This window comes from Eufriesea mexicana, unplaced genomic scaffold (assembly GCF_001483705.2).
Source record: "Eufriesea mexicana isolate 0111107269 unplaced genomic scaffold, ASM148370v2 scaffold10239, whole genome shotgun sequence".
NCBI classification, from domain to species: Eukaryota; Metazoa; Arthropoda; class Insecta; order Hymenoptera; family Apidae; genus Eufriesea; species Eufriesea mexicana.
Genome location: NW_016917908.1, coordinates 118,811 through 131,792, shown reverse-complemented (window position 1 = coordinate 131,792; position 12,982 = coordinate 118,811). Strand labels below are relative to the sequence as shown.

The 12,982-nt window shown below is 39.3% G+C and overlaps 1 protein-coding gene across 2 annotated transcripts in view; it reads left to right on the top strand.

Annotated features, from left to right (window-relative positions):
- The first annotated feature begins 12,114 nt into the window (after positions 1-12,114).
- Kap-alpha1 (karyopherin alpha1) overlaps positions 12,115-12,982 on the top strand; it is a 4,482-nt gene continuing 3,614 nt past the window's right edge. The window contains exons 1-2 of one of the 2 annotated variants that reach the window (XM_017908182.1): positions 12,115-12,335; positions 12,491-12,651. The gene's annotated coding sequence lies outside the window, so the exon portion shown is untranslated. The remainder of the gene's footprint in view (positions 12,336-12,490; positions 12,652-12,982) is intronic. The other variant, XM_017908180.1, reaches the window with a different exon arrangement.

Genomic DNA, 12,982 nt, shown 5'->3' with positions numbered 1-12,982 from the left:
AAGGAACACGAACGTAAATTAAAAGAAATCGTGCATAAGTTAAAGCATGAAATTCGATATTTAATATTTATTAATAAAATTAATGTATATTTAAATATAATATATCTACGTAGATAATAATATTTATAGTTATATATAAGTGATGTAAACTAATAGAATAGTTATAGACAATTGTGTTCCTATGTAAGAGTTAACACTAATTTTGCCAAAAGCAGCTGCTATTTTTAATAACTACAAAAATAAAAATTCCGAGATAAGTTATTCTGATTTATCTTCTAATTCCAACGTTAAACCTTCGAATCTCAGTCTGCCATTTAATTTCTCCACCACGCGTTATTTTTTAACTTCCCTGAGACAAGACATTTGTCCCTCCCTTAATTCCAGTCTTAACCCTCTGCACTCCGAATTATTTTTCAATTTTATTCCCAATAATTCCCTACTATTCTAAGTATTTTATTTGAAATTTACTTCACAAGACAATCCCTCGATTGCTACTTATTTTAAAGAATTTTGTTTACCGATTATATTAAATATAACTCTCAAACATTGTTGTAATTTATATTTTGAATTTAAGTAATTCAAGTAGGTACCTATTTTCTGTTTTCTCGTTCAATAAATAAAGAATCGAGAAACTCGTAACTCGACATAGGAGTCCCTATGATAAAAACTGACAAAGAAGTGCAAATGGTTAAAGCTTCGAATCTTTATCTTGTCCATTCAATTTTTGTACCAAACGTAATTTCTCGATTTCTTCGAACATCCCCTTAATGAATTTCTAAACCGCGACAATTCCGAGACGTCTGGAGACACAAACCGCGACACGGGTCCTCATCAGCAACCGGAAACGACGCGTGTCTCAGGTGCACACCATGCACGCCGCGTAATGAAATGCGAGCGCGTGCATGTGCATCCGCAAGCGAACTACTATTTACAGAAATGATTTGCGCTCGCACGCCCGGAGATGGATATTTGACAGATATTTCATGGCACGTGGTTGTTTCTCAACGAACCCTCTGATTTTTCGACAGAACCCGTTTGTCAAGTCGGCTGCGATAATAAATCGAATGATCGTGCCGTTTATCGGGCACGTGAGTCCTAGCAAAACACTGTTCCGATGATAACGTAGCCGTGAACTGAGCTAATGTTAAATAATACTCGCTTAATTCTCGATTTTCTTGCACGAGGTATTATTGAAACAAGATATAAGTAATTCGAATTCTAGAAAACTTTTATCCAATTCTGTCCAATTAAAAATCAAATGCCTTACTTAGGCTAGGCGTGCATAGTGATCCGAAAAATGAAAATACAACATTCCTTATTAGACCATTATATATTAAACGATAAAATATATAATCGTGATCGAGGAATAATTAAAAGCTAAGGTTCGTGAGAACATAATCTTCGTTTCATGTCGTATTCATTCGAGGAAATTAGGAGAGTTAAAGGAAGCCATATTGCTTGCACAGACAAAAGGCATGAGAATACTCTGTTCAATAGCCTACCTAATTTTCTATCTTATCTTCCTCTATCGTGAACCAGAAATGATCAAACTGCGTCTACATTACACGCTAAAACACGTAACTATGACTTATTATCAAGATCATATCAGGTATCAACCTCGAGAATAGTTATAGGTTATGTTACCTAGCGAATTATGCATCATCGACAAAGATCACGTCGTGTACCTCGCAAACGTTCCTAAACCTTTGTATCTCGAGACAAACATCTCAGGAGAAGAGAAAAATGAAAAAGAAGATAGGCCTGTAAAACGATAGTAAATTTCGACACCAAAAATCAACCAGAATCCATCCACTTTGTCGAAATATTTCAATTGCACCGCAGCTCCCGGATCGGTCTGTGAAATCGGCAATCGAATAGACCCTGCCGGCGAATCGGCAAACAAAAGGTTAAAGGGATTGCGGTTACGTGTTCTGGGAAGGTGCGCGCTGCAAAATGCAACCACGGTGTCGATGGATATTGGATATGGACGATGGGGTGGCTGCGCATCGTGCACGAGCTACGGGGTAGCAAAGCTAAGCCAGTAATGCAATAACTTGAATAGATGGCTATGCAGGCGGAAAGAACATAACCTATCTACCCCTCCCGGCCACCCTCTGCACCCCACTCGCCATCGAGCTTCTTCGTCCCTCTTTCGTGCCCCTACGCGGCGTATCTCTGTTCCCTAAACACGTAGGTACATACGAATCGGCGCACGTAGCAGCTCGGACTGTGCCAGGAGGGTGAATCCGGCCGGGGTGGTTTCAACCCTGCCTCCAAAGTACCCCGAGTACAGTCGGTTACGTTAAAAGGCTTTTAATATGCGCGCTCGTTCCCGATTCGCTCGGTATCGAGCAGAATCGGAACGGTACTCGACCGTTCTTTTTTCCTCCTCTTTCTTTTCTCTTTGCTTTTAATTACGAGACTCTCGGGGTTGCCGACGATCGATGAAATTCGATTGGAATTTTTTTTATCGGACATTACAGTTATTTCCGCGGTTTCTTTGCTTCCTGCTGGCTTTGCTTTGCGCAAATCCACCGATGCTTTTAACGAGGGTGGAGGCTTTTCGTATCTCTGCGAATTTGAGGATGATGCTCGAGGAAATTGCACTCGAATTCTTCCTTTATTCGCCGTTATGGTTGTTACGGTTTTTCGGTGAAATTTTTCGTTAAATTGTCTCGTTGTCCTAGCATTTACCGAACATTCGGGTTTATTTGTTTTTACTTCGCCATTTCTATGAATTTCATTGGAATAGCGAGAAGATTATCGACAGAGGCTGAGGGTAGTGGTATTTATTGACGGGGATTTCAGAATCGATCGTGTAGCAGACAGTCCATCGTGCTTGTTTGTTTAAATACATATTCCCAAAGCAATCCGTGAATTACGCTTAGGCGTGCATGCGTATAAACTGATTGATTTTAATCGGGGCACAACGAGGACGATTTAAGCGCGAGGAACCGATGTAATTTTGACTCCGGTTTGGCGCACGATATTGATTGCAGGCGATCGTGTTTATCGTCCAAAAAGATCGTTCGTTATTTGTTACGTTCGATAATTTGTATTAACGTAAACGTTCGATAACTCGCGCTCGCGTAATACCGAAACGAGCACTGCGACCGGAAGTACTTCGCAACTGCGATATACGGTCAGAAAATCCAGTTTCAAACATCCGACCATTCGCTATAAAATCAAACGAAACACGGCCCGGAGTCTTCCACCTTTCAACCCGAAAATAAAATTGACGGATAAATACAACGTAAATTAAACAAAAATAAAAAGGAATTATAAATAAATTACAGACTCAAAGGAAGAGTAGCTGAGGAAAAAGAATCTCAAAGAATTAAATTCGAAAATAATAGAAAAATAATAAATAAATTGCAAAATGAAAATAAAATACCCCAAGGAAAAGGAATTCTATAGAATTAAATTCGGAAATAACGATCAATTTGCAACGGATAGCAAAAGTAAAAGGAAAGCAAATAGTAAATAACAAAAAATAATAAATAAATTGCAAAACAAAGGTGGAGTACCCCAAGAAAAAGGAATCCTAAAGAATTAAATTCGGAAATAACGATCAACTTGCAACGGATAAAAATGAAAGGAAAACAAATAGTAAGTAATATATAAATTGCAAAAGAAAGGTGGAATACCTGAAAAAAGAAAGAATCCCAAAAGATTAAATTCGGTGTGGATCACGGTACAGCCAAAAGTCATATTCCGACACACATTCGGTCGTTTACGGTCACGTGAGATCGAAGGCGAGTCGGATGAACGAAGGAAAAAGGGGATGGATCCGACGTCACCGGGGGGTTGCACGAGCAGCCAGCGAGAGGGTGAAACTATACACACGTATACACGGACAGGCAGACAGATCGGGTATGCTCAGACGCACATATTACGGCGCACGTCAGTATTTAAACACGCTTGATGGGAAGGTGGTGCACGAGGGTGAAATCGGGACCCCATTGTGCTCAGGTGTGAGGCGTGTGCGCGCAAGGGGGTGGACAGAGAGGCCGTAGAGAAGAAACGTCGGCCGGGGTAGAGGGTAGATTTGCACACGCGGCACGAGCCGCTTCAACAAAGGGATGGAACAGATTGGAAGCCATTCATTCATTCGGTTGCCCTGTATTTTTTCCCCGTGTTTGACTGGGAGAGCATCGTCGACCACCCTCCTGCTCTTCTCTCCCTTCCTACCCCCTCTGTCGCGTCCTGCGCCTACAGGTACGCTCAATTATTATTTCTTCCTCCCCTTATCCCTTCTCCTTTCGCCAAATTTTCTCCTTTTTCTTGTACAACGCGACGGATCATCGTGGTAAGTCGCGTAGGCGATTTCGTGGAGAGGGAAATTTTCAGTTGAAAGTCAATGAGATTCGCGAGATCAGAGGATCTCGAAGATGGACCGTAGGAGAAAATAGGGTGTGATTTAGGAGGATCGTTAGTAAACGTTTGATTTATGGGGTGGTTGCGTTTTATTTCGCCAGAGAAGAGCGGATGTCAACGGAGTTTCGTGAGATGTGTTAGCAGAAATAAGTTTAGATACTGGAGCAACGCAAAGATGAACGAGATACGGAGTTCGATAGATTTTTTTGGATAAGAAATATTCCTTGGAAATTTTGACGAGGTCTAAAAGCAAATTGTTCAAGATGGATCTTCAAAGTGGATCGTATTTTTGGAGAACAGAATTCGATAAATTATTGACGGTGGAGCTATCCATCTGCATAGCTGAACTTGTAACTATACATACTTAGATAGTAATAGTTAAAATTGTAATAATAATTGTAATTGTAATTTCTGTTTAAACAAAATTATGAAATCTTTAATTTAAGGGTATTAATTTTGCCAAAAGTAGCTCGATATATTCAACAACCACGAAACCAAAATATTTTAAATCAAACATTTCCATTAATTTGTTAATCGTAGAATTAATATTAATCGTAGATAAATCATGGCATGAATGACAATTACGTCTAAATCCCAAAATTACGAATCTCAGAATAAAAAACAGCAAAAATTAAATATAAATTTCTAATTATAAAAATTATAAAAATACTAAATACTCAAATGAACAAAATTGAACCAGAATCGTTGCAAATAAAACCTATTAATATATTAAAATCTATATAAAAAATCTATTAATAATTTCGCGATTCCGAAAATATCGATCGTTCAATTCGAATAGTGCTTTATCCAAACTCGGCTCGACGTACACCTTTTATTTCTAAATATTTTAACGAGTCAGTCAAATAATTTTCGTTAACGTTCGTATAACTCGCGCTTTAATTATTCCTAGTAATTGTTCGTTCGAACGAATCGTTTCTTAATTATTCCGAACAACTGCTCGTACCTCGTCCAATTTCATAAAACTCGAGCCGGAGTTGCCGAGAAGTTATCCACTCTGATTCGCGGAATAATGGATTTCCGCAATACCGTTCGCGCACCAGCGATAAATACGCACGACAATGAGTCCGTGCAAGTCTTGGTCGCGGTGGATTCGGACTCACCATTGGCTCGTGTTTGACCTCACGAAAATCAATATCTGTCGGCAAACTTAAGTGCGTTCGAGGGGCTGTACCTTTTGATATTTTGTATCCAAAGCGAATATACGAGCTCTCCCAACGTCTCCCCTTCACTCTCCACCATTAATGCATAAATCCCTCGTTCTCATTCGCGAGAATAATTATCGTATCGGCCAACCTCGCCTGAATTTTCCAGAAATTGTTCAACCACCGTGTGAAATTGCAGATGCCTCTCCGAAAATATTCCTCGACCTGAAATAAACAGCAAATAACAAGACTTGGTACCAGAGAAAGTTTATCAAAGATACGAGAGAGTTTTCAGTTACCTTAAACATTGGTTCAAACACCTCTTCATCCTCGCGTTAATTTATCGAAACGTTGGATTTGTTTAATTAATCGTTTCGCCAACGGACGTTGCAAAGACGTACGAGAGACGAGGTAAAAACGCGCTGGTTAATTACGTTCGTGAATAAATTAGGAGCTTGACGAGAAGAGATCTGAAAGCATCTTTATGCTCGTGACGCGATAAAAACGGAGCGTGAACGTAAGATCGAGCTGCCTGGTTAAAATAAGAGAACAGATGAAAGGATGTTGTGGCCGGCGAAGGAAATCGAGTAAAAAGACGATAGCGTTATCCGTGGAACGAAACTCGGCTAAGGTGAGGCCAATCCGCGTAAATAAACGCGATCATCGACTTGGACGATAACGTAATGACAGAAAAATAGGATCCTATTTATCCCATTAGCTTCGTGAAACCTAGCTCTTCAAAGATCCACCAAAGCTCTCTTAGCATTAGAACAAGTCGGTCTATACCAAAATTTTCTGAATATTTTATGCGTTTCTTTCAGTTAAAGACCCAGACAGTTGTTCCACGCGAGACATTATCGTTGGACCTGGTCCTGGTCCCGAGTCGCTTCCACGAAACTTATCCACGATTCCAGGCGGGTTATTTATCAGCGAGGGACGATATCTTCCGTTCCTTCGAGGAGGGACCATTCAAGGTACCACTGAACGTCTTGGGCCGCTGATTGAACGCGTCAATTCACATTAAAAGCGGAGAATGGCTGTAGGAGAATTAACCGGCGACAGAGTCTCGGTGGAATTGACTTTATCATGGATCTAAATTCGGCCGCTTGTCGTGACTCACAATCCCTCCAGATCGAAGTATGTGGGTCCACGTGGTACCTGATCAAAGCTTGCACGCGCAACCTCGTGAGGCCACCTTTAGCCGTAGGTAGAACACACGTATCGTTCTTTAACGAGCATGCGGGCTCAACGTTGGAAATTCCGCTCGATTTAACCGTAATTGTTTAATTGAAGATCCTCCTCGCCGGAGACGATCCAAACGGTTAATTGCTGACGTGAACGCGCGGCGCTCTTCGACGCGGTTCAACCACAAAAATTCGCGGGATACCAGTTGCATCGGGATCCAGCGATGGAAATTTTCTTCGATGGAAACTTCGGTGTTCAGTGACGATCTCTTGGGAATGGTAAGTTTCGTGTGGCTTGCTGGGCACTGGAAAAATATAGAAGCTTCAAAGCGATGATCGATTATTTACCAATATATATGTTCTAATGGATCTTTTAACGCCCATTAAAAAAGACACGAGATTTATTGTAAAATAGAAATATCGGAACCTAGTTCTTTCGTTTTCAAATTTTTCATTCGACGAAAATAGGGTAAAGTTTGATTTTAACAGAAAAAATTCCTTAAAAGAGATCTTTTAAGTGAAGCTCGATAATTCGTGATATATGAATTCTTCAATCACGTTTACAATTTCAAAACTATTATTTTACCCAGCATGGTATTAGATCTACTGTGAGAAGGTTTGTATAATTGGAGAAATTCGCGAAGTTTGCGACGGAGGTTGTTGTTTAAGATAGAGGTGGTTGGAAGAGGATTAGCAGTACGTGGATGAAGGTAAATCCTGTTTGCGCTAATTGTGGTTGATTACGTTGTTCGTCGATTTTTGGCGATGGATGATGCCACACTGGTAAGAACAACGAAGAAGGATAATAACTTTATTCCAGTGGGAGCTCGAAACGCGTGTAAATTACAGCGAAACGCGTAGCAGCCCAGAGGAGGATCGTAACGACGTTCTCAATTAGTGGAACTCGCTGTGGCACACAAGTACACAGCACACATTGCGAAAGTGCTAAGAATCTGTTGATACCTTGCAGATCGAATATTCCAGTTATCTCTTCCTCTCTAGCGCATACACGAACACTGTTAAGAAAGTGGAAAAAGTATACTCGTTTATCATACTACTCTTCCTCCATCCGAATAACTTAGAAAGTCGATTAACATAACAAGCCGACTGTACAAGTATCGAACGCAAACAAGACTCACCCTCGACTATCTCGTTTATCTTCCAACCCCAGCTACCTTACGCAACAACCTTGCCACTAAGTCTGCGAATTACTCGAGCTGCGAACTTTCTTTACATCAAATCTCGTATCTAATCTGAAACATAATTACTCGGTCCAAAACTAGCGAGAAATAAAAATGAGAAAATGGGAATAACAATCGCATCTATTAATAATATTTACTTAAAAATTCGGCTATGATTCCAACTTTAAGATCTAGGTCTCAATTAACACTAGAACTACTGACCTGTAATACGCGTCATATACGATTAAGTATACATAATCGTGCTTCTGTCTGGATAAAGATCAATAGTAATTTTCTCAAAAACACCTGTGTATCTTCAGTAATCACCAAAAATTAGAAACCCGCCATTTTTACGGGTTTAGTAGCTCTAGTGTTAAGAGAAGCGAATGTACACGCGAGTCATAGTTTTATTCGAGGTGATCCCGTGCGAAATCGTCGGGAACGAGCGATCCGGATCTGCTTGGACTGGCAATCGGTCGTACGGGGGTGAAAATCGTGGCACGTGACCCGCGGGTACTCGCTCACAGGGGTAGCTGGCCCTGCACCACCGGCCCTCTTCTCTCCGAGTTACCTTTACTGCGTTTACTATTCTCCATTGTGCATGACTACCATACGGGACCGTGCAAAGGAGGCTGCGAGAGAGATCGCGTGAGTCATCCGTGCCGAGCCGTTCCCATTGGCGTAGACCATTTCTCAGATACTTTCGTTCGAGTGTCAACGAGACGTTGGTCCATGAGATATATCGCGAACGTGTTCTTAGGATCATCTCGATTTGCTTGCCAGATTTTTATCGCTGATTTAGAGTAGCTCGAGTGTCGTTCCTCCAGAGGGAGAAATCTGAAGAGACTTCGTGAGAAATATTGATAATAAAATAAACGTTGTACGAAGAATACAGAGATGAGAGCTCTAATGTTTGTCACGTTTCAGGATGTTAAAACAGGACGTCTACGGAAGCCTGTCGTGAAATTGAAGATTCAAGACGTGGAAGTCGACACTTCAAATTTATCCAGGTACCTGAAAATCGGTATAAGTGAAACGATATATTCAAATGGCAATAAAATATTCGTGTTCAGAGATGAACATCAAAGATGAAAAGTTCGTTTCGAGTAACAACCTTTTTCTTGCAGGAGACACTGATTCCACGTTCGTGTAATTCCATTAAATGAATATGGTGCGAGAGGGACATTAATTGAAGATTAAAAAGGAACTTCGCTCTTATCAAACGGGCCAAGTGATATTATCGCTATCGTGCATCTCCAACACTCTCTCGTGAGAAAAAGTTCCTCCTCGAGCGACGCTGCCCACCAAACTAGCCTGAAAAAAAAAGAAAAAAGAAGAAAAGGAGAGAAGTCTTTTACGAGTTCCATTTTCTAGAAGGTCGCTGGAACATCGCGTCGCCGTTGGTACGCCGCCTCACGACGGGAAGAATTGTATTTCATTTTAAATGGCCGTTTCGTCGCGGAGCTTCCTCGATATTGCGACTCGCGACCGAGAATCCCCGACGTTCGCGTAACGATTTCCTTTGTTCCATCGCGAGATAAAACGACCCTTGGTCACCGACGTGGCGTTTCAGCCTCCGCGTGATCATAACGCGATCGTTAAGGAACCGCTTCGCCAGTGGCCCGTTCACTTGGTCACACAGTCCGCTTTTCGACGTTAGTTAATTCGACGCTACCGGTACCGATCAGGCTGGGTATGCGGGTGCTCTGTACGAATTTTAGTGGGCCGTCATCGACTGCGACTTTCGTTAACCGATGCAAGGAATTGTTTACATCGTTCGTATTATCTACATTTTTTTATATAAGTATTGTAAAAGTGACAAGTAGATAATGGGATTTGATCTCTTCCTTTTGGTGATCGTTTAATACAAGAATATAGTTTAAACGATAAGAGAATTGTTTGCTATAGAAGTAAGTAAACAGTCCACTTTTCATTACGAAACTAACATACCAACAGTGCAGAAAGAGATAAAATATGACCAATTCTATTACTCCCGAAATCTCTTTTCTGACGATTTTTCGAAAGAAAATGCTAATATTCCTGTCTAACATATTAATCCTTTTCGTCTAATAGAATTAAAAACGAATAGACAAAACGATCATTGAAAGAGTGAACGAAAACAATTCTTTAGAATCTTGGTTTCCCGCAAAAGGAGATTGTTGGGTTTAAAAAAAGATTCTTCCACGTATCCCTCCTGAAACAGAAAAAATATCTACATTGACATCCGTGAAAGAGGGAAAAATTCGGCGAAAATCCATCGCTACCTACGTCACTGTGCCCCGAGTCTCGATGCATCAGTCCGGCTTGCATCTGTATGTATTTAAGCTGGGGGGAACCCCTATGTGACATCATCCCCCTCCATACGTGCGGCCGATTCGTTTCGCTGGCTGACTTCTGTCGCCTAACTCGAAAACACCCCTGGACCCTGCTGCCACCTCCCTTTACCTTTAATCTTTATCAATCCATCCAGCCGAGCCGGAATCGAACCAAGGAGCGGACGGCGCCGCGCATTATTCACGCCCGATAGCTCCTCAACCCTCCGTTCGTCCTTCGAACTTTACCTTCCGCCACCGACGCCACCCCTTTTTCTCACCCCCTCTTCTGGCTAAATACTTTTCGCAGAGTTCACCGACGACTCACTCTTAGGGCTCGATTCGCGATACTCGCGATCGAATTCACGAGTAGGAGGTGGTTCGCGAAGATTTCTTGGAATGAAGAAAAATTGATGTGGAGTTGATGAATTTGCAGGGACGAATTGTTGGAGGTTCCTTTCTGTGGAGAAATTTGTGTATAACGAAGATTCGAATTGTTTTTTGTTTATATATTATGAAATTATGCAGATATTATTTTGGTATTAAGAAATTCATCACGGTGAATTTGATAATAATATAATAATATACATTTTGAAGAATTCACGAATTATTTCTTTGCGTTGTGATAATATTTTTCTAAGCTTTTGTTCGTTATTTGTTATTGGGGTTTTGAGAATCTTTTTGGCATAGTACTGTTTTGGAATACTGTGAATCACTTTTTTGAGTATTTAAAATGGTACGAAAATAATAGTAATATATTTGTTCAACTTTTATATTTTGTTTTGGTAAGTACCTGTTCGTTTAGACGTCATACCATCGGAGTTTAAATCAGAAATAGGCGTACAGGTAGGTGGAGTCTTGTACACAGGAGCAACCAATAATCGCCACACCTATTAGTCAACATTCGCTTCCGTTCCTTTACCTGAGATAGAGATGCATAGATAAATTTACCAAACACAAGGAAAAGGTCTACAATATAGATATCGCAAAGAAATAATTTTTAAAGTAATCTGATTTGTCCGAAATTCACCTACTTTTGCTTTAAAAACAAAAAGTATGTCCTTTCTATAGAAATTATTATTAATGGTTGAAAAATTATTAGAAACTAGTAATTTACGATTTCTTTGACTTATTAATTTTTATTATTAATTTTTATTGTATAGATTCAACGTATCAACGATATATATTTGTAACTAATAGAACTTCGTTTTAAATACTAAATGTCTAATATTTTTTATACAGGCTAAAATATAATTTTTACACTTAGCTTTAGTTAATTTTAGTTTATTTACACTTGCTAAGCTTGATAACTCGATATATAATTTAAAAAATTTTTAATTGCACTTATAAATCAAGAATATAACTTAAGATTTTTGTATTTGATTTTTTTATCAGCAGTATAAAAGAATATTTAATAAAAACTATAATTCTAAAAATGTATTAAGTTCTTATATTATCATATTTTTTATTCGTATCATATTACTGATATTATATTTTATTATTTTCTTTCTTATTTTTTTATATTTTTCTGCTAAAAATTTTTGAATACTTCTTTTAAAATCGTGAAAAAACTCAACTTCCGGTTACTATATTGTTTTACGCAGTTGTTCCGCAATTATGTTTTCTGAAATGCATCCATATCGTTCCCTTTATTTCATCTTTTACTAATGGAAGCCACATCACATTTTCACCAATCAGCAACTTGAACAACGGTAAACGAATAGTTTCCGAACGCACTTGGACACTACCAGTGACAAACTCTTACAAATTTTATCTTTCAATTTGTACAGTTTTATGTTATTACGAATATTATTTCCTTTAAGACATAGTACCTATAGAATTGCAAAAATTGTGTGTTCGAAATAATTTAAGAACATTTTTTGCCGAGCCAAAATTAGCCCAGTGAAATTGGAAAAGAATTAATAAATATGACTGTTCGAACCGACCTATCAGCGTTCTGCAAGTACTACCCATGATTCCTTGCATGTCGGAGTTCAGATCAAGGTTTTCTGATCGGTCGTCGTAGTTTGAGGAGGTGAAAAGTGTGGTGGTGCTTTATTGCATATCCTTTATGAGATATTACATTTAACGGTTGGCTCCTGACTTTCTTCTGCAGCCGTAAGTAACGAGAGCTTGATTATCTCACGCCGTAGGACTTCCGTGAGAGTTACACTATTGCGACGTACGCGAGAGATCGAGACGATTCCAGATGAACGTCAGTCTTTCCGTTCCCGTCGATGCCAAAATGTCTAATCTAGCGTAATCTATTATAGAGGGTAGAACACCTCATAAACGAATACATAGCGTCGTTCGACTCTGCGATTTTTATCGTGTCTTGCTTTGGAACTAGTATCTTCGAGGCTACACCCCATCCCCGACATCGTTGCCGAATTAATACCTAACCCTCAATAGCCCATTGTCAAGCAGCTTCAAGGTATTCCTAGACCCCATCAATAGCCCTAGACTACTACATACGGAATAATTTTAACGCGTTTTCGCTCAATTTTATCTTGTTCGTAAATGAATATATTTTACCTAAATTATTGAATCGCATTATTATATCGATATCGTAATTGTTATTTTTGTGTTACATGTAGCAGTTTCATCTTTCATACCATATACATATTTAATAGTATGCTGCAGTAAAAATTCTTTTTATAAGCAAATAGTATTAGTATTGATGATTAGAGCAAATATAGTTATTATAATAGATTAATATTTTTGTTCCAATAAAATTATATATATGTATATATGTATATATATAT